Consider the following 24,336-nt stretch of genomic DNA (forward strand, 5'->3'; position numbering starts at 1 on the left):
GCAATATGAAATATAAAATGTGATAAAAATTATTAATAACTATATCATATTAACAACTCATTCAAATTTATAAGAAAGACACCTAAAACCTATAGTTAAGAGAATAGTCAATTAATTCTTGAGGAAATACAGTGAAAGAAAATTACTTGGAAAATGTTTTCCCTGTACAGACATCAAAGGAGTGAAACTTAAACTAAAGACTTTAGTTTACACCTAATAATTATATTACCTAATACTTATTGAGGACCTATTTCATGTTAGGCACTTTGCTACATATTTTATATCATTTAATCTTCACACTATTTTATATATGAGAAACTGAGACTTGAACAGGTTAAACAAATCACCCAAGGTCATATAATTAGGAAGTGCTCAGAGCATATTTCAAACCCAGGGGTGTCTGACTTTAGAGTCAGTACTCTCAACTACTAAACTATATTGCCTCCCATACCAAAATAGCATTTATAATGATAACACACAATGCTGAAAAGACTGGTAAAGTGGTTTACTCATTCATTACTGTACAGTTTGCTCCCAGATACCTCACTGCTCTTCTCTGGCTCTGTTCTGTATCATAGGAAACTAAATTTTCCAGGTTCCTTTATTCCTTTAGTTTTTGCCCAATGGACAGTACTTGCATAAGATTGGAGAGCAAAAAGAAGAAAGAGTTTCAAAGTATTTTTCTCCCTCTCTCTTTCTGCTCCTTACAACACCTCCTCCATGGGTTCAGCTTTTGCCAGGCCAAACCTCCCTTGATGGTCCCAGCTAGTACCAGGCAGTTCTGAGTAGGCAGACCCAGTCATGGTTGTAGGACCCTTTGGACAACCCTGGTTTCTGATCCAGATGTCCCTCCAGTCCTAGGGGCCACCGCATCTTTCTACTGTTGCCAATCTCTGCGTTATTGCACCACTGACTTCTCAGCTTCTCCATTACTTTTTATGTCAATTTCATGTTTTATTCTCTCTCTGTTAAAGGTACCAGTGTGCTTTCTGTGGGTTTTGGTGGAACTTAACTTAATATACAGACAACAGATCCCTTTGGGGAATAAGAGCAATAATGAGCTAGGGGACTGTCTAGGGCGGGGGGATAAAATGGATACATATGTAATACCCTTTGTAATACTTTAAGCAATAAAAAAAAGTGAAAAAAAAGCAATAATGATGATCATACATGTTGACCCACTTTTCTACCCTAAAAAATTAGCTTAAAGGGCCCAGTTGAATAGCTCAGTGTGTCATCCCCATATGCCAAGGTTGTGGGTTCGATCCCTGGTCAGGGCATATACAAGAATCAATCAATGAATACATAAATAAGTGGAACAATAAATTGATGTTTCTGTCTCCCTGCCTCCCTCTAAAAATCAATAAAAATTCTTTTAAAAATGCAGCTTAAGGAAATAATTTAACAGAAACAAAAATCTGCACATCTATCTATATAAAAGGCTAATATGCTAACTTCAATGTGACAAATTTGTGCACCGGGCCACTAGTAGATGTATATTTCGGTATTATTTATAATAGCAGAAAACTGGAAACCATATAAATGTTCAATATTAGGAGACTGGACAAAATTCAGGGTACATAACAATAGAATAATATGCAGTCATTCTAATTATTGTATTGATACCATTGTAATCAACCTAGTTATTAATAACAAGAAAGGAGCAAAAGGAAGGCTAAATATTATAGGCATGTCATTTGGGCAGCTTCACCAGGAAGCTACAACTTTACACTCCCCAGGGAACCACTGGTCTCTTCCCCACAGATCACTAGAGGAAAGGACTGGACAGGGAGAAAAATAGATGCAGGCCCGGTAAAGTTGAGGTGACTTTAGGAAGGTACTTGTCAGTCACACCCAGGCCAGAATGGGGAACACCACTGCAAGCACTCAGAAATTTGGGATATTTAATCCCTTAAACAAAGGAGTTCATGCTCTTGGCATGTTTCACTGGACTCCTGGGGCTTTCTCATCCCTGCTTCCTGGCATTCTCCCACACAATGGACTAATGGACTGCTGCTAGCCTGATGCTGAACTGGACCTGGCTGCAACATGGAACGGAAACTCTGGATACTGACTTTGCTTCTAACTTTACTGAAACCTCAGCTATACTTCTATGGCTGGAATGTGGCTTTGAAAACCCATGGATGTAATTCCATGCAAATAAAAATCACTCATCCACCCGTGTGAGTCTCAGAAAATTCTTTTTCTCAAGATATCATCAGGACCCCATTCCTAGCACTCAGTGGGGAAGAGGACACCCCAATTTATCCAATAACAGCATCAGTCAGCTTTTGCTAGATTATATTGTAATAACAGCTGATCCCCAAATCTCTGATTCATGACGTCTATTCTCACTTAGCTTCCTATCTTTTGCAGGTTAGCTGCAACTCTGCTTCATCCCAGGACCCAGTTGGAAGGACCAGCCCCATGTTGATCTCAAGGTAGTGGAAAAAGAGCAAGGATAGAATTATACAATAGCTCTTAAAGCTTATACTCAGGTATGGGATATGTCATTTCCATTCTAATTCCACTGGCCAAAGCAAGCTGTATGACCAAGCCTGATATCAGTGAGGCAGATACTACTCCTACAGGGAGGCCCACCAGGAATTGGCCCTGTAGACATGATCTCAGAGGAAAGGAGCAGCAAAGATTTTCAACAATAATAACATCTACTACAATAATCAAGACTATGAAAAATGTTTTATATAATGATAAGAATCTACAAAAAAATTTTGCATACACTATTGTGGTTGAGTCTGCTAGTGGTCCACCAAAATCCATTCTAATGTGTTTCCTGGGCGTATGAAGTTAGGTATAGTCATATGACTAAGTTCTAGTCAGTGACAGAATCTACCTGAAGATAGTGTCAGAGCCTATAGGTGAAGGGCTCAGTCCTGCAGGACTGTCCCTTCCCTCCTGACTTCAGATACCATCCGCAAGTCCAGTCTGTCACCCGTGCTTCTGATTAACTGGCTATAAATTGTAGTTTCCTATGACCCCTTCCTTGTGCTTGATTTATTTGCTAGAGCAGCTCACAGAATTTAGTTGAACAGTTTATTTGCTGTTTATAATAATCTCACCAGTTTATTATAAAAAAAATATAACTAAGGGACAGCCAGATGAAAGGAATGCCTAGGGCAAAGTATGGGAGGGAAGGTGCATGGAGCTTCCATGCCCTCTCTAGTACACCACCTTCCTAGCCCCTCCACTTGCTCACCAACCCAAAAGCTCTCTGAAGCCCCTCCTTTTGCATTTTTATGGAGGGTTCATTAGAAGACACAATTAATTAAATAATTGGCTATTGGTGAGTTTCATTTTATTTTATTATTGATTTGAGAGAGAGAGAGAGAGAGAGAGAGAGAGAGAGAGAGAGAGAGGAGAAACATCCATCGGTTGCCTCCCGTACATGTCCCAACAGGAGATGCAACCCAAACCTGGATATGTGCCCTGACCAGGAACCTAACCTGCCACCTTTCGGTGTATGGGATGATGCTCCAACCAACTGAGTCACACCGCCCAGGGCTGGCCATTGGTGATTAATTCAACTTCCAACCCCTCTCCCCTCCCCAGAAGAGGGAGGGTGGGGAAGAACATTCCAACCCTCTAATCACAGAGTTCGCCTCCTTGGCAACCAGCCGCCATCCTTAGGGGCTTTCCAAAAGTCACCCATTATCCTAAACTCAGGTGTGATGGAAAGGGGCTTGTTATGAGTAACAAAAGGCACTTCTATAGCTCATGTCACTAAGGAAATTCCAGTGGTTTTAAAAGCCTATGCCAGGAATGCTAACAAAGCCCAAATATATCTATATCTATAGATATATTTCTTGTTATAAATCATAATATTACAAGGACACACTCTCATGCACCCTGATTTACCATCTCCCAGCTTTTCCCTCCCACATTACTAGGCTCATGACAATGGGTCAGAAGATTATAGAATGGAAAGTTTAGAAAAAATTCTTGTGATGCCACCATTCTGTGACTGGGAGCATGAGATTTGAAAGTAAACAAGTGATTTTTTAGGTACTAAAAGGAGATGAATACCTAAGTGCAGAAGGTTTATTGATAAATTCTTTTGGGAAATACACCTGTAAGGAACCAAGGAAAACAAAATTGGACAGAAGGAGACACTGACCCAGTATGAAGCTGCAACCAAAGCTTAAGCCAGGGGTGGGCAAACTTTTTGACTCGAGGGTCACAATGGGTTCTTAAACTGGACCGGAGGGCCGGAACAAAAGCATGGATCGAGTATTTGTGCGAACTAATATAAATTCAAAGTAAACATCATTACATAAAAGGGTACGGTCTTTTTTTTTTTTTTTTTTTTTTTTTTAGTTTTATTCATTTGAAATGGGCCGGATCCAGCCCGCGGGCCATAGTTTCCCCACGGCTGGCTTAAGCCCATCTCACATAAAGCTCTGAAGCTGGATAGTCCTTCAGAGTTTTCCCAAGTTAATGCAAGGATGATAAGACTGTGTATTTTCACACACACACACACACACACACAGTGGCCAGATTATTATGACCACCTGACATTTGTAGGCAAATTGGCTATAATTTCGAGCTGAAGTTGTTAGAGGGCCAGACCGTTATAAACAGGGAAGCAGGTTGTTTACCACGATAGTTACCCAAGCACAAGAACACAAGGATTGGACAGTCGAGCATTGGAAAAAAGTCATGTGGTCGACGAATCACGTTTTCAGTTGCATCATGCAGATGGCAGAGTGAGAATTTGGCGGAAACAGCATGAAAGCATGCACCCCACATGCATGAGTACAGCCCTTCAAGCTGGTGGGGCAGTGTTATGGTTTGGGGCATGTTTTCCTGGCATGATTTGGGCCCTTTAATTCATGTGGAACAATGTCTGAATAGCACAACATACCTAAGTATCGTTGCTGATCAAGTTCATCCTCTCATGTTGATGGCGTATCCCAATGGAGATGGCTTCTTCCAACAAGACAATGCGCCATGCCATGGTGCTCGTATTGTGCAGGAGTGGTTTCAAGAACATGAGGGAGACTTTACCTTGCTTAGGTGGTCCCCACAATCACCAGATCTCAATCCAATTGAGCATTTGTGGGACGAAGTTAAAAGAGCCATCAGGCAGCTGGTTCCACAACCATCAAATCTCTCAGAACTGGACAGTGCTATTCATCAGGCATGGTGTCAGATTCCTCGCATCACCTTTCAACATCTCGTGGAGTCAATGCCAAGAAGAATCGCCGCAGTATTGAAGGCAAAAAGTGGCCCAACGAAGTACTGATGGGGTGGTCATAATAATCTGGCCACTCAGAGTGTGTGTGTGTGTGTGTGTATAAAATTTGATTTCAGAGAGGAAGGGAGAGGGAGAGAGAAACGTCAATGATGAGAGAGAATCATTGATTAGCCGCCTCCTGCATGCCCCTACTGGGGATTGAGCCCGAAACCCGGGCATGTGCCCTGACTGGGAATCAAACCCTGACCACCTGGTTCACAGGTCGATGCTCAACAACTGAGCCACGCCAGCCGGGCTCAATATATTTTATAGACAATTAATTTGTCCTGGCTTAGTGATTAGAGCTCCGACCCATGCCCCAAAGGGTTGCAGGTTCGATTCTGGTCAAGGGCATGTGCCTGGGTTTAAAGTTCAATTCCTGGCCCTGGTTGGTGTCTTTCTCACCTGGATGTTTCTCTCTCTCTCCCCCCCCCGCCCTCCCTAAAAATAAATGGAAAAATATCCTCGGGTGAGGATCAGCTAAAACAAAACAACAAAAAAAACAAACAAAAAAAAAAGACTGTGTATTTCCACAGCAGCCCATCAGTAGCTGTGGTCCACCTATTGAGAGAGTGCCTAACCTTTGTGAGGCAGATTCCTCAAAGCAAAGGCAATTGCTAGGGAGGAACATAGATGTAAACTGTCAGGAATCAATAGCTCCAGCAACTAAGGGATAGGTGCATTGCCCTGAAGAGGGGATCTTGGTGGAGCATCAGTTTCCACTACAAATGCTCTCTATCTTTGCTAAAAGCTTAATGAGGTCACTCCATATGAACTCTTTCCTTTTTAAAAAATATTTTTATTGAATTTTTAGAGAGAGAGGAAGGGAAAGGGAGAGAAACATCAATGTGAGAGCACAACATCAATCGGCTGCCACCTGCACATCCACTGGAGGATCAAGACTACAACCCAGGCATATGCCCTGACCAGTAATCAAACCAACAACCTTTTAGTGCATGGGAAGATGCCCAATCAACTGAGTCACACTGGCCACAGCTCCATATGAACTCTTTCTAATTCACCTACCCACTCATTTTCTTCTGCCTGCTTAGCCAAAAACAGTGTTTTTCTCTCCTGTCTTCTACCACTGTTATCCATCCAGTGGATCTGTAGCAAACATACCTTGCTGGCTCACTAGACAAGAGATTTTTTGAAGAAATCTAGTTGTGATTCTCTCAACTTTAGAGTTGAGGAAGGTGGGCAACTGTCAGCCGCTGTAAGAGGATTCTCTTAAAGCATCATTGAGCTTATCTAGCATTAAGGAAAGATAAACTGAAAATAAATGGTGTTGGGAAAATTGGACAGATACATGCAAAAAGATGAAACTAGACCACCAACTCACACAATACACAAAAATAAACTCAAAATGGATAAAAGACTTAAACGTAAGACGGGAAACCATAAAAATACTAGAGGAATCCACAGGCAGCGAAATCGCAAACATATGCCGAAGGAATTTCTTCTCTGATAATGCTCCTAGGGCAATGGAAACTAAAGAGAAAATAAACAAATGGGACTACATCAAAATAAAAAGCTTTTGCACAGCAAAGGAAACCATCAACAAAACAACAAGAAGACCCACTACATGGGAGAACATATTTGCCAATGATACCACCGATAAGGGTTTAATTTCCAACATTTACAGGGATCTCATGAAACTTAACAAAAGGAAGATAAACAATCCAATAAAAAAAATGGGCAACGGACCTAGATAGACACTTTTTGAAAGAGGACATACAGAAGGCCGAAAGACATATGAAAACATGCTCAAAGTCACTAATTATACGAGAGATGCAAATCAAAACGACAATGCGTTATCATCTCACACCTGTCAGAATGGCTATCATCAACAAATCAACAAACAACAAGTGTTGGAGAGGATGTGGAGAAAAAGGAACCCTTATGCACTGCTGATGGGAATGCAGACTGGTGCAGCCACTGTGGAGAACAGTATGGAGCTACCTCAAAAAACTAAAAATGGAACTCCCATTTGACCCAGTGATCCCACTACTAGGAATATATCCCAAGAAACCAGAAACGCCAATCAGAAAGGATATATGCACCCCTATGTTCATAGCAGCACAATTCACCATAGCTAAGATTTGGAAACAGCCTAAGTGCCCATCAGCAGATGAGTGGATTAGAAAACTGTGGTACATATACACAATGGAATACTATGCTGCAGTAAAAAAAAAAAAAAAAGGAACTCTTGCCTTTTGCAACAGCATGGATGGAACTGGAGAGCATTATGCTAAGCGAAATAAGCCAGTCAGAGAAAGATAAATACCACATGATCTCACTCATTTGTGGATTATAGAGAACAACATAGACTGATGAAAAGGGACAGACCCAAAGACTGAGAAACAGCGATCAGGCTATCAATCCCCAGAAGGAAAGTAGGGGAGGGCGGGGGTAAGGGGAAGAGATCAACCGAAGGACTTGTATACATGTATATAAGCCAAAGCAATGGACATGGACAACAGGGGGATGGGAGCATGAGTGTGTGGGGCGGGGGGGGGGAGGTTGGGGGTTAATGGGGGGGATGAGGACACATTTGTAATACCTTAGCTAATAATAATAAAAAAATGAATTTACTTAGAAGTAGATATTGAGCATGTTTTCTATCTGAAATGTACTTTTGGGGGAAAGAAATTAGAGATTACTTTGTATTGGTCAAGAAAACTGGCCCCCTAAATGTTTTTATTCCAATTATTAATTAAACTTTGAGTCCAAACAAGGAAAAGATGTTGAACCAATTTTAATTAAGCTCTTTCTTCTGAGAAAGGTTACCACTCCCAAGATGATAGCTTTGGTAGAGATGAGCCAGTGAGGAGTTGACCACTGGGTGGGGGCACTGGTGTTTAAGAGTAGGAAACTAGCAGGGAAAAGGTTGATCCTGGTCACCAGCTGGAGTTACTGAAATTGGTATACTATATCCATCTAGTTCAGGTAATGGCCCAAGACCCAATCCAATTCCTTTGGCTTGTTCCCAAAAGAGCCTGCTGAGTATAGGTGACTTGTGTTCCAGTAGGAGTACTAACCCATTATCTATCACCAGACACACAATTCCCAGGTGAGAGAATGCCGAACCAAGAGACAATGAGTATATCCCCACGGTTGAAAGGGTGGAGGTGATGGGCAACTGGTGTCTCTTCCTTCTCTATCCTTTGCACTTAATAATTTTATTTCTCCTCTTTAAGTGTCTTGGTATAAGAGGGCTCAATTTTGTGTTTCCTTGTGCTTATAAAAGTGAAAATTAAAATAGGCTGTATTTTTTTTTTATTGCTTAAAGTATTACAAAGGGTATTACATATGTATCCATTTTATCCCCCCGCCCTAGACAGTCCCCTAGTAAAATAGGCTGTATTTAGTTCTTCTAGCAAACTCAGAAGGCATTCTGACACACTCATTATTTAGGGTACTGTCTAGTACAGGGAAAAGTGCTAAACGAGGGTTGTTAGGTGGGAAGCAAAGTAAGGTATAGAACACAGGGGGAAAATTTAGATTATGAGGAACCCCTTTCCCATTGAGAATCACCAAATCACAAGGTAAAAGTCAATTAAATGGTCTACAAAGAAGTAAAAATTAATGTAATTTAAACAGAGTATTTTAGTACAAAGAGCACATTTGTCTGAAAGTCATCCTGAGAGAACTCATGCTAGGTTACAGGCAAAAAGCTAACTGGAACGAGGGATCTAGAGATGGCCTGCCCCCAAGTTTAGCTTCCCATGGGACTTCCTTCCCTTATAGGAGAACTGTAATATCCATTCAGTTCCAGACAATGCCTATAAACAGCTGGCACCCTAAATCCAAATTGCCTGGCACTAAGCAGCCCAAGTAATCCATCTCCCACAAGGTTCCTCATCGGCTTGTTCTACAAGAAGGGAGAACCCAGGATCACCCTTTAGGCCCAACAATTGAACCTCTCACCAAAGTTCAATTAGCTACTACTGGCCCAACCCACCACCTACAGAAACCAACACTGAGCCATGGTATGGCATAATTTCTCAAGAAAACCAGCCAGCCACTTGGGTAAATTGATTACTTTGGATCCCTTCCACATGGGGTGTGTGTGACTGTGGGGAAGCAATTCATTCTTTCCAGAACTGATTCATATTCACATTATGAGTTTGCCTTTCCTATCCATGTTTCCCCCAGCAGCACCACCATTGAAGAGCTTCCAAAATGGTCATCTATTGATGTGGTATCCCATACTGTATTGCCTAAATCCAATGGACCCATGTTACTGCAAAGGAGTTGCACATGACCATGAGAACCACTGATCTCATCATATACCTCATCACTCAGAAGCAGATAGCCTGATGAAATAGCCCATTAAAGGTTCAGCTAACCCAGCCTGAGTGACTCAATGGTTGAGCGTCGACCTATGAACCAGGAGGTCACAGTTCGATTCCCGGTCAGGGCACATGCCTGGGTTTCAGGTGGCAGTTGATCAATTATTCTCTCTCATCATTGATGTTTCTATCTTCTCTCCCTCTCTGAAATCAATAAAAATATTTTTTTAAAAAGTTCAGTTAGCCAAACTGGTTTGGTTCAGTGGATAGAGCGTCGGCCTGCAGACTGAAAGGTCCTAGGTTCAATTCCGGTCAGGGGCATGTACCTTGGTTGCGGGCACATCCCCAGTAGGAGGTGTGAAGGAGGCAGCTGGTCGATGTTTCTCTCTCGTCTATGTTTCTAACTCTCTATCCCTCTCCTTTCCTCTCTGTAAAAAATCAATAAAATATATATATTAAAAAAAGTTCAGCTAATTTTTTAGCCTTTAGACCATACCCTGTGGAGTTGGGGTGACTTGCTAAGAGGGAGTTCTTGTTGGTCTCATGAATAGCCTCTATTCTTGTCACCATGAGTGACTCTGGATGAGACCAGAAGAAGAGCTGTCCAGCTGAGCTGAACCCAAATTGCTAACCTACTGCATAATGAACAAATACAATGGTTATTATTTTATACTATTACGTTTTGGAGTGGTTTATTATGTGGCAATCAATTATTTATACAAAAAGTGAGCCCAAAATATCTAAAGTGGTACATAAGATATATCTGATACAGGTTAAGAAAATACAAAGTTCTATCACATTCTAAAGAGAGTTTCACCAAAAGGCAGCAAAACCAGTTCTACGACTATCACCCAAGTACCTCCTCCAGCCTGAAAAAAAGACTAGCTCTGTCTAAGGAGGTGGCAGCCATCTCCTACTCAGCATCATGGGTGCCCTCAGACCCCTCATAAAAACCAAGATTGTAAAAAAGAGGACCAAGAAGTTCACTTGGCACCAGTCAGACCAATCTGTCAAAATTAAAAATAACTTGCCCTGCCAGTGTGGCTCAGTGGTTGAGTGTCTACCTATGAACCAAGAGGTCCCTGGTTCAATTCCCAGTCAGGGCACATGCCTGGGTTACAGACTCGATCCCAAGTAGGGGGACAGGCAGCTAATTGATGATGTTTCTCTCTCATCAGTGTTTCTCTCTCTCTATCCCTCTCCCTTCCTCTCTCTTTAAAAAAAATCAATAAAAACATATTTTTTTAAAAATAAGCGTAACTGGAGGAAACCCAGAGGCATTTACAATAGTGTGAGCAGAAGATTCAAGGGCCAGATCTTGATGCTCAAAATTGGTTATGGGAGCAACAAGAAAACAAAGCATATGCTGCCCAGTGGTTTTAGGAAGTTCCTCGTCCACAACGTCAAGGAGCTTGAAGTGCTGCTGATGTGCAACAAATCTTACTGTGCTGAGATTGCTCACATTTCCTGAAAGAACCACAAAGCCATTGTGCAAAAAGCAGCCCAGCTGGTCATCAGTCACCAATCCCAATGTCAGGCTACACAGTGAAGAATATGAATAGACAGCTTGTGTGCACTCTGCATTTGTGTTAATAAAACCATAAAATTTTGCCAGAAAAAAAGAAGACTAGAAGGGAGATTTTATTACTTACCACTTTTGAGGAAATGTAGATGTTCTCTCCCACTAGGGAGGGCAAAGCCAAGGAAGGGGGCCTCCAAGAGCTGAGTGAGGAATGTCTTTAAGATATATCACCTCGCCCTGGACGATGTGGCTCAGTTGGTTGAGTGTCTTCCCATGCTCCGAGATGTTGCCAGCTGGATTCCCTGTCAGGACACATGGGGGAGGGGGGGTTGCAGGCTCAGTCTCCAGTAGGGGGCATGCAGGAGGCATCCAATTGATGTTTTTCTCTCCCTCTCCCTTCCACTCTCTCTCTAAAAAAGCAGTAAAAATGTATTTTTTAAAAAGATGTAACACCTACTAGCTTAGTTACTAAATATATAAGCTATCTATAGGTCCAACCCAGGCAGATAATTTGAGGGAGAGCTGGCCACATATCCTTGGAGTTTGGAGACTGGAGTCAGCAGACACACAGTTGCCTGCCTATTGTCATCAGTATTATGAAGAGAGGAAGATTGCTGGGGCAGCAGACAGGGTGGCATGTCTGTTGTTCAGCATGGCAAGGACATGTGAGTTTCTCATGGATCAAGCGAATATCAAAGAAAGCAAATAAGCTTGTGCCTTGCCAATGGATGAGGGGATCCTGGCAGTAAAAAGTTGTGAGTATTCCACAAGAGGTAGGGACTGAGAAGAAGTTAGAAAAGGTTGAGTCCATATCAAAGAACTGTACCTTGAAGAAGGCGCTGAAGAATCATGCTCACCCCATGAGAGAGACAGCATTTGGGTGCCAGTCACATAGAAGGCATTCACAGTCAAGAGAACTTATGGCAGTATCAAAAAGTAAAAGAGACCAGGGACTGAGGAAAGAGAGGCCAGACAGAGGAAAGAGCATTATTTGTGTCCTCAGATGTGCTATCAAACCATCCCAGTGGAAGCCTAAGAAGAATCCCCAAATGAAACCAAGAGAGAAAGAGCCAATTTTAGGCATCTGCCATGTGCAGAGAAGACAAAGGCATTTTATGACTGCATCTGTAAAGCAGTATCTTGCCCACCTCCAATCCCACCCTCTTCATCCTTGGAGAAGAAACTGGGGTTAGCAAAATGGGGAAGAAAATATAGAAGCCTATAGAACAGAAAGAGAAGGATTATACTTGCTTCTCTGACTTTTTAAAAAATATATTTTAATTGATATCAGAGAGGAAGGAAGAGGCAGAGATAGAAACATCAATGATTAGAGGGAAAATATCGATGATGAGAAGGAATCATTTGATCGGCTGCCTCCTGCATGCCCCCTACTGGGGATAGAGCCTGAATCCTAGGCATGTGCCCTGGACTGGAATCAAACTGTAACCTCCTGGTTCACAGGTTGATGTTCAACCACTGAGCTGCACTGGCTGGGCTGCTTCTTTGACTTTAAACTCCTCACTGATGAGAGAGAACGAGGTATAACTTTAAATAAAGATCTGAGTTTTGATTATTTTATGGGACTGCTGGTTATCTCCCCAACCTTTTTTTCTAAAGATTTTAGCTAGGTACAAGACTGCTTAGAATAAGCCCACATTCCCCAGTCTCCCTTGCAGGTAAACACAGTAATGTGATTGATTAAGTTCTTGCCAATGGGCTGTGAACACAAGTGATGTTAACAACTTCTGGATTGTGCTCTTGAAGGAAATGGGTAGGCCTTCTCCTTCTCAATGACAGGAATGTGATGTAGCGCTGGGCCCTTCTGGACCAAATAAACTAGGACAACAGTTTAGGGATGGTGGAGCAAGAAGACAGAAGGAGACTAACTCCTGCTCACTCTGTGGAACAAAGTTGCTTTTCCCATGTAATAGGCAAAACTCTCAGTGCCATATTACAATGCACATTTATTTCTCACTCGTGGGTTTGGGAGTTGGCTGGGCAGTTCTGTTTGATATGAAACCCTGAATTTGCAGCAGGCTTTTTACAAATGTTTTAACATGATGGTCCCCACTGTATGGGATGTGCAACAGGAGTGAATGGCCCCTTTCTGACCACATCCAGCTTCCAAAATGAGTGGCTCTTAACACCCAAACTGCTCTGCTTCAAGATGTGGGTCAAGTTCAGCTCTGCCCTACATGTGTCATTCTCATCACCAGGTAGGGAGGAGATTAGAAGCTCTCAGGACAGTGGTGGTTTCTTCCCATAGCAACAATTGGATCCAGTTTGCCCACACTAGTGGAAACAGCATCTTGAGTCCCCCTCAGAGACACCAGCACCATAAGATAGTGCTCCCTCCTCATAGGTCTGAGTTTCAGCTCCACAAGGCTGTCCTTTAAATGTCTAAATTATAATAATCCCTACCTCTTCCCTTAGTACCCCAAGCTCTAGGCATAGTAGCTGCCTCCTGCAGTTGCTATCTTCGCAATACATTGAGCTCTCTTCTTGCTTTTTCAATTATTTAATGATCAATTCTTTATATTAAACTCTTTGTTAAAATAATCAAGGTGGTTTATTTCCTGACAGCACCCTAATTCACTGTAGTAAATCCTATGCCTGTGAGACTCTCCTTAAGAATTTTCTGTTTGACGTATTTCATGACAGCCCACTCCCAGTATCTTCATTCCCCTGCACTCATTTTTTTTAATCAAAGAATTTACTGTGAACTGTCATCATTGTTTGTTTTCTCATCCATCCCCATCTCAGGCCAATAGCTCCCTGAGGTCAGAGCACATGTTTCCTTATCACCTGGCATATAGGAAACTGAACGACACACGTTTGAATGAATGAACAAATGAATGAGCGAGGAAAAATTAAACAGGAACAGAAGCAGTTAATAGTATGGGATTTGGAAGGTTCACAAAACGCCAAAATGAAAGAGAAAGTTAGATGGGGCTGTGAGAAACAGGAGGGCTGTGGCTGCCAGCTGCGAGCCCAGTTCTGAGCACATATTAAGTTCTCAATAAATAACGCGCATCGACCACAGGATGAAAGTACAGCTGAGACTCCGCAAAGAATACTCATACTCGGTGACAGGGAGGGTAAGAAGGCTGGAGAACTCCCGGGGACATCAAAGTAGTGTTCGCCCTTTGGGCTCTAGAGGGATGACCCAGCCCTAAGGGACGCCTCTCACTTCGCCAACGGGTCGCGCCCAGCCCTTTCCGGAGTTTCATTCTGGTTCCTCCGCCCCCTCCTTCTCCGCTCCGCGCTCCAGAGGAAACAGGTAAGACACGGAGCACTGGGGGTGCTAGTGAAGGGGCTTTTTTGGGCATGCGTTCTCCGCCCGCCGCCCCCGCGCACGCGCAATAACCTGCTGTGAGGAGCACTGCCCCTTGGCCGATAAGGGCGAGCGGTCGCTCAGAAGCCCGCTCAGACTCCTCTTAACTGACCACCTTTCCAGTGGCCCCCGCCCTCCCGGGACTGGGGGGAAGGCTCGCGAGATCGCCCTCGGCAGTCTCCGACGGCGCCATCTTTGTGCCTGGCGAGCGACGGCGCCCGCTGGGAGACCCGAAGCCGGCAGTTCGCACGACAAGCTCTTGCTGAGAGCGGATCCCGGAAATACGAGGCGGGCCTCGGTGGGAGGGACGCACTGAGGGAGGAGGGAGGAAAGGGGGCGGTGGCGGCGGCTCTCACCGTATCCGGGCTCCGCGCGGCGCACACCCGAGGGGGGGTCGGGCGGGGAAGCAGCGCCGGCCCGGACCCCCCGCGGGAACAGGCGGCGGGAGTGACTGAGAGGCGGCGGCTGCGGCTGTGGCTGCGGCTGCGGCGGACTAGGAGCAGCGGCTGCCCGGTGAGTGTCTGTGAGGAGGCCCGGCACCTGCCCGCACTGGGGCGTCGGGGATGGCTTCGGGGTCCTCCTGGTGACCCCGCGTTCGGGCGGTGGGCGTGTGCGCGACTGCCTGTGACCCGGGGCTTGGCTCGGCCTGGGGCTGCGGGGCTGCCGAGGTCTGCGCAGGGCCTGGCGCATTCGTCCCGGGCGGCCGAGGAGAGAGGGAGTGGCCGGGGCCAGGGGTAGCCCTGGCCCCCGAAAGGAGGGGATGATGTCCTTCCACGCTGGACCCTGGACTTTGAAGCCCCAGCAGAGCGTTTGGGGATGAGATGAAAACAAACGCACCAAGGTTGGAGTTGTTGAGATCGCGGGGAAGGTTAGTAGTAATTGTTCTGAAAGAGGTTTGCAAATGATTGTGGGCAGGTGTAGAGTAAGGGAAAACATGGTCTACGTTCATTTAAAGATCACATGAGGAGTCCTCTGAGGGCCAACGGATTAGAGTTATTATCACTGGAGTTCTATAGTTTAGTGCTCATTAAAGTTCATAAAAGCAGGATTTTGAGGGGTGGCATAGGGAACAAGTTGGGTTATAAAGTAAGCTGCATATAAAGGTTCATTCTGTTGATGAAAAGCATTTGTCCTTACTGAAACGTAAGGACAATTTCAATTTTTTAAAAATTGCTCAATAAAACTTGTCACCTTTGGTCCAGACAGGGCTTGTCAATTCCATGTGTTCTTCCGTGACGTTTGTCAAACAGACAATACTTTTGGCACGTGATGTATTTATTTCTGGTTTGTAAAAACAAGACTGAATGGGGAAAAACGATTTGACAATTTGTAAAGCTCCTTTTGCACACTTTTTATTTTGAAAGTATAAGGGGATTTACTTTTTTTCTTTGCAAATGCTTTACAAGACATTGTAAGAAGAAAGAAACATTTAGATCAAAAAAAGGGCTTTTGAGATGAGAGTTTACTTTTTCACAGTATTAAATTTTAAAGGGTATCACTCATGGTATATTTTGTGATGATGTTTTTTATGAACACTGGAAGATTGCAAACATAAACACATACATAATTTTAAATCAGTGTATGATATGAAGTTTTTCACCTTGAGCTCTCCCCCTCACCCATTTGCCTATGGCTTAATCAAGGGAAAAACTTATGTGAAGGTAAATATTAAATATGTGATCTTCATCTTTACATTGGGCAGAATATAGGAATGTAATCTATATTCTGTCACTGAATTTTCTTTCACATATTTGATAGTCTTCTCAGTTATAGATACCACACTCTGTACAGTTTGTGTTGGAACAAAGGGAATTAACATTGATTGTATTCAGGCACTGGGCTTGGTGAATTATGTACTTTTGTATTTAATCCTCATATCTACCCTGTGCCAAAGATAACATTATCCCTGTTGTACAGTATTTTTCAGTATCTTTCCTGAGGAGGTGATATCATTGGTAAATTGCAGAGCTAGAACTTATGTGTCTGATTCTAGAATGTGCCTTTTCTACTATGCTCTGCATAAGTGTATGTGCTGACTGATACAAATTTTATGAAAGTGGAAATTTTTGTCACAAAGAGACCTTTCAATTCTGTGGCTAATCTTGAAAGCTTTCAGTGTTCTTGGCTGAAGATAATCTTAAATTTTTCCCCCCCAGATGTCTTCATTTTCTAGCCAGAGGTAACATTTTAGCAGGTCCGCTGATTAGTAAGATTTCCTAGTAGCCGAAGTGACCTATCTGAAAGATAGTTTTCACTATCTTTGTCTCCAGTTTCAGCATGCCCAATGTACTTTAAATGTTTTGTTTATTCTGATCCTGAATAGTTTTTCAAATAATATTGTTAAAATAAAATACCAACTATTTATAGGGGTTTGAATTTGCTTTATCATAGCTTGGAGGTATACTAGTACATACACCGACCTGCAAGTGGAGTACTTGATAACAGATACTGTTTTTCTTCTCTTTCATTTAGTGCAGAAGTTTTGGACCTAGTTTGGGGTTTACAGAAAACACAGTAGCTATTCTGGGATCCAGCATAATCTTCTGTGGGGTGAGGGAGTAACAGACCTCGAGATTCCAAGCAGTATCTTAGATGAAGTGAAACAGCAGGAACATCTTGCTAGTGCCACGGCCATTGGTTACTTTTATCCCCCATTGGTCTCTGCTCTTGCACCTTTGATGTTCTGCTGAGCTTGCCATCCCAGTCATTATCTCTGTTTAAGAGAGTTCAACTGGAAGAGTAGCTGCTAAAATTTTTTTTAGAGCGATGCTAGCTGGCACTCATCCTTTGCAGGTCCTTTGATTAGATTTACTTGTCAAATTAATTATCCCTGGCTGGAATTTCAGGAGAAGTTATGGAAGTTGGGATTTGCTGCTCCATCTTTTAAGAAGTAAATTGGACGTCTTTAGTTAAATAGCTCTGTCTCAGAAACATGGGCATTAGAGGCAGAGGGAAAAGAAGTCCTATGTTCCTCAGGATGTGCCTGCATGTTCGTGATACATGAAGTTTGGAGCTTTGCTTGAAATAAAACCTTGGAATCCTGATGGGCAATATTTGGTCTGAATGAGCAAGATTTTCATTAGAGGCAGACTCCCAAGAAAGAGTTAAATACACTTCCTTATTTGTGAAGGTAATTACTCATTGTATTTGGGCTATTGGAGTGAAAAAAATCGACAAATGATAATGTGAGTACTCTTCAAGTAAATAAAGCCTTTCTGAAATGATTTATATTGCCTCTATATAAATAAAAGACACCAGGAAATTGTCTCCGATGTTTTTAGAAGCTTATTTTCATACCTTCTGCATAATAAACCTCATGGCCACAAATATTCATTTGTCCAAGAGTGAAATGGAGCTGATGAAATATTTGGAACTGTCAAAATGAATTAATCCTAAATACTTAAGAATATTTATTATAGTTTAATTCATTGGTAGGTCTATTAATTTGTTCAATCCTGCAACATCCCACTTCCTTCCTGCTTCAAATTTCTCTTCTTACTTTCCTTCTTCTCTTTCTGACTGTTACTGATGGTGCATGGAGCCTTCCTATAGTTCTCAGTTGACACGAGTGGATATTGACAAGGAGGGCAACAAAACTTAAAGTCCTCTTCCCTTCAATTCACTCTGCTCGAGGAGTTCGAGACCTGGACAAGACCCCATAACCCACTTTGTTATTTTTTTTAACTTATTGATGAGAGACAGGAGAGAGAAACATTGACTTGCCACTCCACCTATTTCTGCTTTCATCAGTTGACTCTTATATATGCCCCGACTGGGGATCGAACCCACAACCTTGGTGTATTGGGACAACCCTCTAACCAACTGACCTCCCTGGCCATGTTTCCATTTTTTCTTGAAAGGAGGAAGAGTGGCCAGAGTGAGGGAGGAAGGGCCGTGATACTGCCACGGTTTCTCTTTTTCTTTTCCTTCCCTCTCCTAAGTGTTAAAGAGGAAAGTTTTTAAAAGCCCATCTGCTCCAGGAGCAGGCACTGTTCTCTTGTCCTCTTTTGCAGCCCACCCCAAACCCCACACTTTTGACTTGTTCCTTTTAGCTGCTATCCCGCCCTTCATCCCTCTCTCCCAAGTAGGTCTTGCCTTCCTTATCCCAGGATCTCCTCCCAATGCAGCACTTTTTTTCCTTACCCTGAGGTCTAATGCCCTGCCTATCAACCTCCTTCATGCCTTTCCTTGTGCTCTGCTTTGATCATGGAAGCCTGGGCCTTTGGTCCTAGGGGAGTCCAGACTCCCAGTTGGGGGAGGGGAGAATTCTGCTTCCAGGACTGAGTGGGGCAGGGGTAGTTGCTTTTATTCAAAGTTAAATGCTAAATGGGTTTTCCTATAGGTTCGGTAATTTATTATACTTCTGTAACCTTATGGGTGTTTAAGTTTTTGTGGGTTGGCTTGGAAACCTGGCACATAGACCTTTGTTTCCTGGGAAAGAAAGTTCTGAGGTTCAAATAGATGATTTAAAAAGCCACTTGTGCTCCAGAAGTTGGGGGTTGCATGCTTTTTGTTAATTACTCGGTGGGATGGTAGGGAGCACACCTTTAGTTCACCTAAATTAGATGTCTTCTGTGGATCAGATGGTTCTTCTGGGAGATAAACTGATAGCTTTTTTAGATTGTCAGTGGAGAATTTCTGAACTCTTCTAAGAATTCAGGCACATGTTCTGAGTTCAGACCATCCCAAGTTAATGTGTGTCATTAAAGCGGATGATAGTGTTGTGGAAAGAACATTTTTTCTTTGTCATAAAGGAATATCTTGTTCCCACTGTATCTTGCTGCTGTTTTGAAACTTTTCAAGGGTACTGGAATTCTTAGTTATTTTACCCTAGATTACTGAGCAGTAAACATGGACAGTGTGTTTTACCTGAAGATTTTAAAGTAAACTTTTATTTGTTTGTTGTTGAAGTTAGATGCAGTTACCACTGTTTGTAGTGTTCAATTAAGTGAAGGATTTCAAAGTGATAAAAGCAAAGCAAAATATATTTTAAATTTATTCTCCATAAATGTGCTCAGTTTTAGCTTGGTTGCAGGACATATTACTAAAAAAAGGCAAGATGAGGTTTTTCATTGGCTGGGAGGAGGTGTCTCCAAACCACTCTTGTTTTTATTTTATTTTTTTAATATTTTATTGGTTTTTTACAGAGAAAAAGGGAGAGGGATAGAGAGTTAGAAACATCAATGAGAGAGAAACATCAATCAGCTGCCTCCTGCACACCCCCCACTGGGGATGTGCCCGCAACCAAGGCACATGCCCTTAATCGGAATCGAACCTGGGACCCTTTAGTCCGCAGGCCAATGCTCTATCCACTGAGCCAAATCGGTTAGGGCCACTCTTGTTTTTAAAATGAATTTGAGTCAGCTTCCTTTATTTTGAGAGTTTACCAAATTATTTAATTACACATACGGTGCAATGGTTAAAAAGCATGATCTCCAAGGGTAAAATGCTCAAATATCCAAATCTTACGTTTATCTTTTAAAATATGTTTTTATTTATCTCAAAGAAGAACGGAGAGGGAGAGATAGAAACATCAGTGATGAGAGAGAATCAGCTGCCTCCTGCACACCCCCCACTGGAGATTGAGCCCACAGCCCAGGCATGTGCCCTGAACTCCTGGTTCATAGGTTGATGCTCAACCACCAAGCCACACTGGCTGGGGCAAATCTTCCTTCTGACACTAACTAGCTCCGTGATCTTGGACAAGTTGCTCAATCTCCGACCTGCTTCCTCACTTTTGAAATTGTGATAATGTAATACCTACTTCATAGGATTTTTGTGAGGATTAAAGGAGCCAGAGGATGTATAATATTTAGAACATGCCAAGCAAAGGTAAATATGCTCAGAGTAAGTTGTTTTTGTTATTATTCCTTTGTCATCGTCATTATTGATGCTACTATTTTTACTTTGGCTGCCTTCGGAGATGACACCTCTTCTGTTCTGGGTGTGTGTGAAAGATATTTGTTTATTTGGTATTAATTTCTAGATATAAAGCTTATTGGGGGTCCAGGCAGAGAAGTATATTATATTAACTATTGGATACATCCAAAATTGGCCATAGTGAAGGAAATCCATAAAATATTCAGCCAATTTTTTTCCAGTAACACCATTCCTATTATGTTAGGTATAAGGAACGGTGCCACTTTGATTAACTGCAGTGTCTCTATTAAAATTTGTATATATTATGTTGGTATTTGGGAACTGTGTAGAGGGATCTTCAATTTCTAAATGATCCAATTATAAGAATTTCTTTTTGGAAATCAATTCCGTTTTCCCATAGAAATAATGTCACATGTGGCCTTCAGATTCCCAGGCCGACCCAACGTGTCTGAATTTGAAAACTGATAATACCATAAAAACCAGCTTCTGTGTATAATAGTGTCTCAATAAGAAGAGCACTGAGTGCATCAAGTACTAAAAGATTATGAACACAATGTGGTGGAGTCACATTCCTTCACAATCCTAGCAAGGACTCCCAAGCTTTGAGCAGAGGAATTTCTTCCCTGGTGGAGGCTGAGGACAGGGTGAGAGTGTGACCTAGTTACTAGAAGGCAGGAGCGTTTTCTTGGTCTGGCTCCTCAGAAGGCTATGTAGTATAGTGGTTGCTTTCAAATCTCTATTCTATCACAGAACTTCTCATCTGTAAAATTTAGTTTTAAGTAATGCCTACCTTACAGGGTTCTTGGGAGGGTTAAATGTGTTTATATAAAGCACTTTTTAAAGCACCTGGCCCATAGGTGAGTGCATAGGAAATGTTATATATTTACTAAATTTTACTGTTCTAATAGAAATAAGCTTCTTTGGAATAATTTTAGATTGGCAGAAAAGTTGCAAAAATACTACAGAGTTTCCATATATCCTTCACCCAGATATACATAGCTGTGGTACATTTGTCACTAACATTGGTACTTTACTATTAGCTAAACTGCAATTTTATTCAATTTCACCAGTTTTTCTACTAATACCCTTTTTCTGTTCTAGGATCTGATCCAGGATACCATGTTATATTTAGTTTTTAAGTTACTGGGGGTTTTTTTAAAGGAGAACAAAATTTTAAGTGTTTTTTTATTGATTTCAAAGAGAGGAAGGGAGAGGAAGAGAGAGAGAATCATTGATTGGCTACCTCCTACAAGCCCCCTACTGGGCATTGAGCCTGCAACCCTGGGGTGTGCCCTGACCAGGAATCAAACCGTGACCTGGTTCATAGGTCAACACTCAACTACTGGGTCACACCGGCCGGGCTTTAAGTTACTTCTTTTATATATATAAATATATTATTGACTTCAGAGAGGAAGGGAGAGAGAGATAGAAATATCAATGATGAGAAAGAGAATCATTGAGTGGCTCCTCCTACAAGCCCCCTACTGGGGATGGAGCCAGCGACCTGGGCATGTGCCCTTGACCGGAATTGAACCCAAAACCCTTCAGTCCACAGGCCGATGTTCTATCCACTGAGCCAAACTGGCTAGGGCTTAAGTTACTTTTAATTGTCATTGAGACCTCCAGTTCTTTAGTAAATAAATTTCTGTGGCCATAAACACATTTTCTGATTTAAGTTTTCTGCAGGTCCTTGAAAGACCAGGTGTTTCCCCTGGGAATGACAAGTCCAGGGATTCATCTTGGCACTGAACTTTATAGTTTGAAATAAAAGGAGAGAGTCCAATGATAGAGGAAAGACTGGTACGGGGATGGAGTGGAAACAAAAGCATTTTTATAGTTTAAAAATGTTTTTACAGAACTAAATTGGGTTGTTTTACGTACTGTTCACTTATGATGGATTTAGCTACAAAATGATGTCATTCTTTTAAAAATGTTAAAATTAGTAGAATGCATACTTCATACTATATTGGAGATAGAAGCTAATTGGAATGAATTGGATAAATTGTTTTTTAATACTTAAAATTATGGTTGATTTAATAAATTAATATTGTTAGTATATACAATAAGTTATTGTCCCTAATTAGTGTATTTGTTTGTTTATATGTACTGGTTGGTTTGTGGTCATGATTGATTTTTTTAAAGTATTTTTCAAGGATACTATATACTATATGTGCCATTGTCATTCTAAATTATCACAAATGCCTAAATTTTATGTCGAAGTTGTCATTTAGTGTAAACAGAAATTTATCAGTTAGGTTGCACATCATGAACTTTACTTTAAAAAAAAAAACAACCTTATCTTTTCTGCCCCAGAAATAGCTTTTGGCAATTAGTCATGGATGGCAAAGATATTAATTTTGAGTTGGTAATATTTGGATGAAAATGTTTTCATTGAATAGGAGCACTGCCAGTAAACTAACTCTCTTGGTGGGTGGAAATCCCCTAGAACTTCCAGAAAATTAGTAGCGGGGTGAAGTTAAATAATTTCAGTTGTGTCCACTTATCAAGAGCTGCTTATGACCTTGGACAAATCACCAAACTGCAAAGGACCTTGGTTTCTTCATTAGTAAAATTAGGAGATTTGACTAGATATTTTATAAGTTCAGTTCTGAGATTTGAAAGACCCTCATATTTAATAAAAACCTGTAAGACCAAGTTGCTTGTCTTAGACCTTTGTAAATCAACACTGGTCACTAAAGGTAAATATGAATCAATTTATTTGGAGCGGGTAATCTCTTACAAACTAATGTTTGAGAGTCACTAGTTGGTTTGATATTTGTGAATATTTTTTGGTAATCAGCATGTTGTATAAAACTGCTTTTTAAGTTTTTGTTAGCTGATTTCTATGCTTTGACCTGAGCAGTGTAAAATTCAAACCTTTTGCTCTCATATCCCCTAGCCAATTTTTAAAAATAGGTACTCCTTCATACTTAAAAGAATTTATTGAAGCCTAATATGTATGCAGAGAATGCAGATCAATAGTGAACAGTTTGGTGAGTTTTCACCAACTGAGCACACTGTGTACCAGCACCCACATCAAGAAAGTGAACATTACCAGCCACTTAGAAGATCCTTTGTTTGCTCTTCTGGTCACTTACTACCCTGACTTTTAACATCACAGATTTGTTTTGCCTACTTTTGTACTTTATACAAATGCAATCCTACTGTACTCCCTTGTGCAGCATTATGAATATGAGATTTATCTATATTGTGTGTAGTTGTAGATCAGGGATTGGGAATGTCCGGCCTGCGGGCCATATAAGGCCTGCGAAATCATTTGGTCTGGTCCTACCAAGGACTCAAAATTCAATAAATCTAGGAGCTTTTTAAAAAGATTTTATTGAAAGTTTTGCATATGTCAAGGAGCTTCTTTCATAGCAACATAAATTTATATTAAGTGAATCATAAATATCCAAATGGCCCTTGGCAGAAAAAAGTTTCCCTACCCCTGTTGTAGACTATTCCTTCTCATTACTATATATTCTATTGTGAATATATCACTGTATATCATTCTGTTGTTGATGGATATGTAGGTAGGTCTCAGTTTCTGGAGAATGTCTTTGTGACCTTGGGGTAGGCAAAGATTTCTTAAACAGGACTTTTTAATTGTAATGTGTTCTAGAGTTTTAAGTAGAGCAAGAATGGTAGAACTGGTTTATTTTAATAGGAGCATCTGCAGTTTTTTAAATGTTAATATGTAGTAAAATCTTTTACTCTGTAAATCTCAGAGAAAGGGTCAATATTTATAACCAAATCTTCTAGGTAACAAGGTTTGTGATTTCAGAACTATTTTGGGTAGAATTCCTTCAAAAGTGTCAGGTAGTTCCTTGCCTATTTGACTAGTACTTATAATAGCGACTAAAGTGATAATGGAGGGTACCATTGTCTGTTCCCTTAATCAAAGGGAAAACTGACCATTTGTCCACTAAATATGATATTTGCTTTAAATTTTCCTAGTTACTCTATTAGCTTATGGAAATTTCAATCTGTTAATGACTTGGTAAGAGCTTATATCATGAATAATATTGGATTTTATCAATTGCTTTTCCTA

The 24,336-nt window shown here is 41.5% G+C and overlaps 1 protein-coding gene and 1 pseudogene across 9 annotated transcripts in view; both read left to right on the forward strand.

The window, feature by feature from the left end:
• The first annotated feature begins 10,450 nt into the window (after positions 1-10,450).
• LOC132224106 (large ribosomal subunit protein eL32-like) lies at positions 10,451-11,140 on the forward strand (annotated as a pseudogene).
• A 3,046-nt stretch (positions 11,141-14,186) lies between these two features.
• The window catches only part of TAB3 (TGF-beta activated kinase 1 (MAP3K7) binding protein 3), a 73,515-nt gene continuing 63,365 nt past the window's right edge, over positions 14,187-24,336 (forward strand). For 3 of the 9 annotated variants that reach the window (XR_009450691.1, XM_059679704.1, XM_059679706.1), the window contains exon 1: positions 14,460-14,918. The gene's annotated coding sequence lies outside the window, so the exon portion shown is untranslated. The other 6 variants (XM_059679703.1, XM_059679702.1, XM_059679701.1 and 3 more) reach the window with 5 other exon arrangements.

The sequence above is a fragment of the Myotis daubentonii genome, chromosome X (assembly GCF_963259705.1).
Source record: "Myotis daubentonii chromosome X, mMyoDau2.1, whole genome shotgun sequence".
NCBI classification, from domain to species: Eukaryota; Metazoa; Chordata; class Mammalia; order Chiroptera; family Vespertilionidae; genus Myotis; species Myotis daubentonii.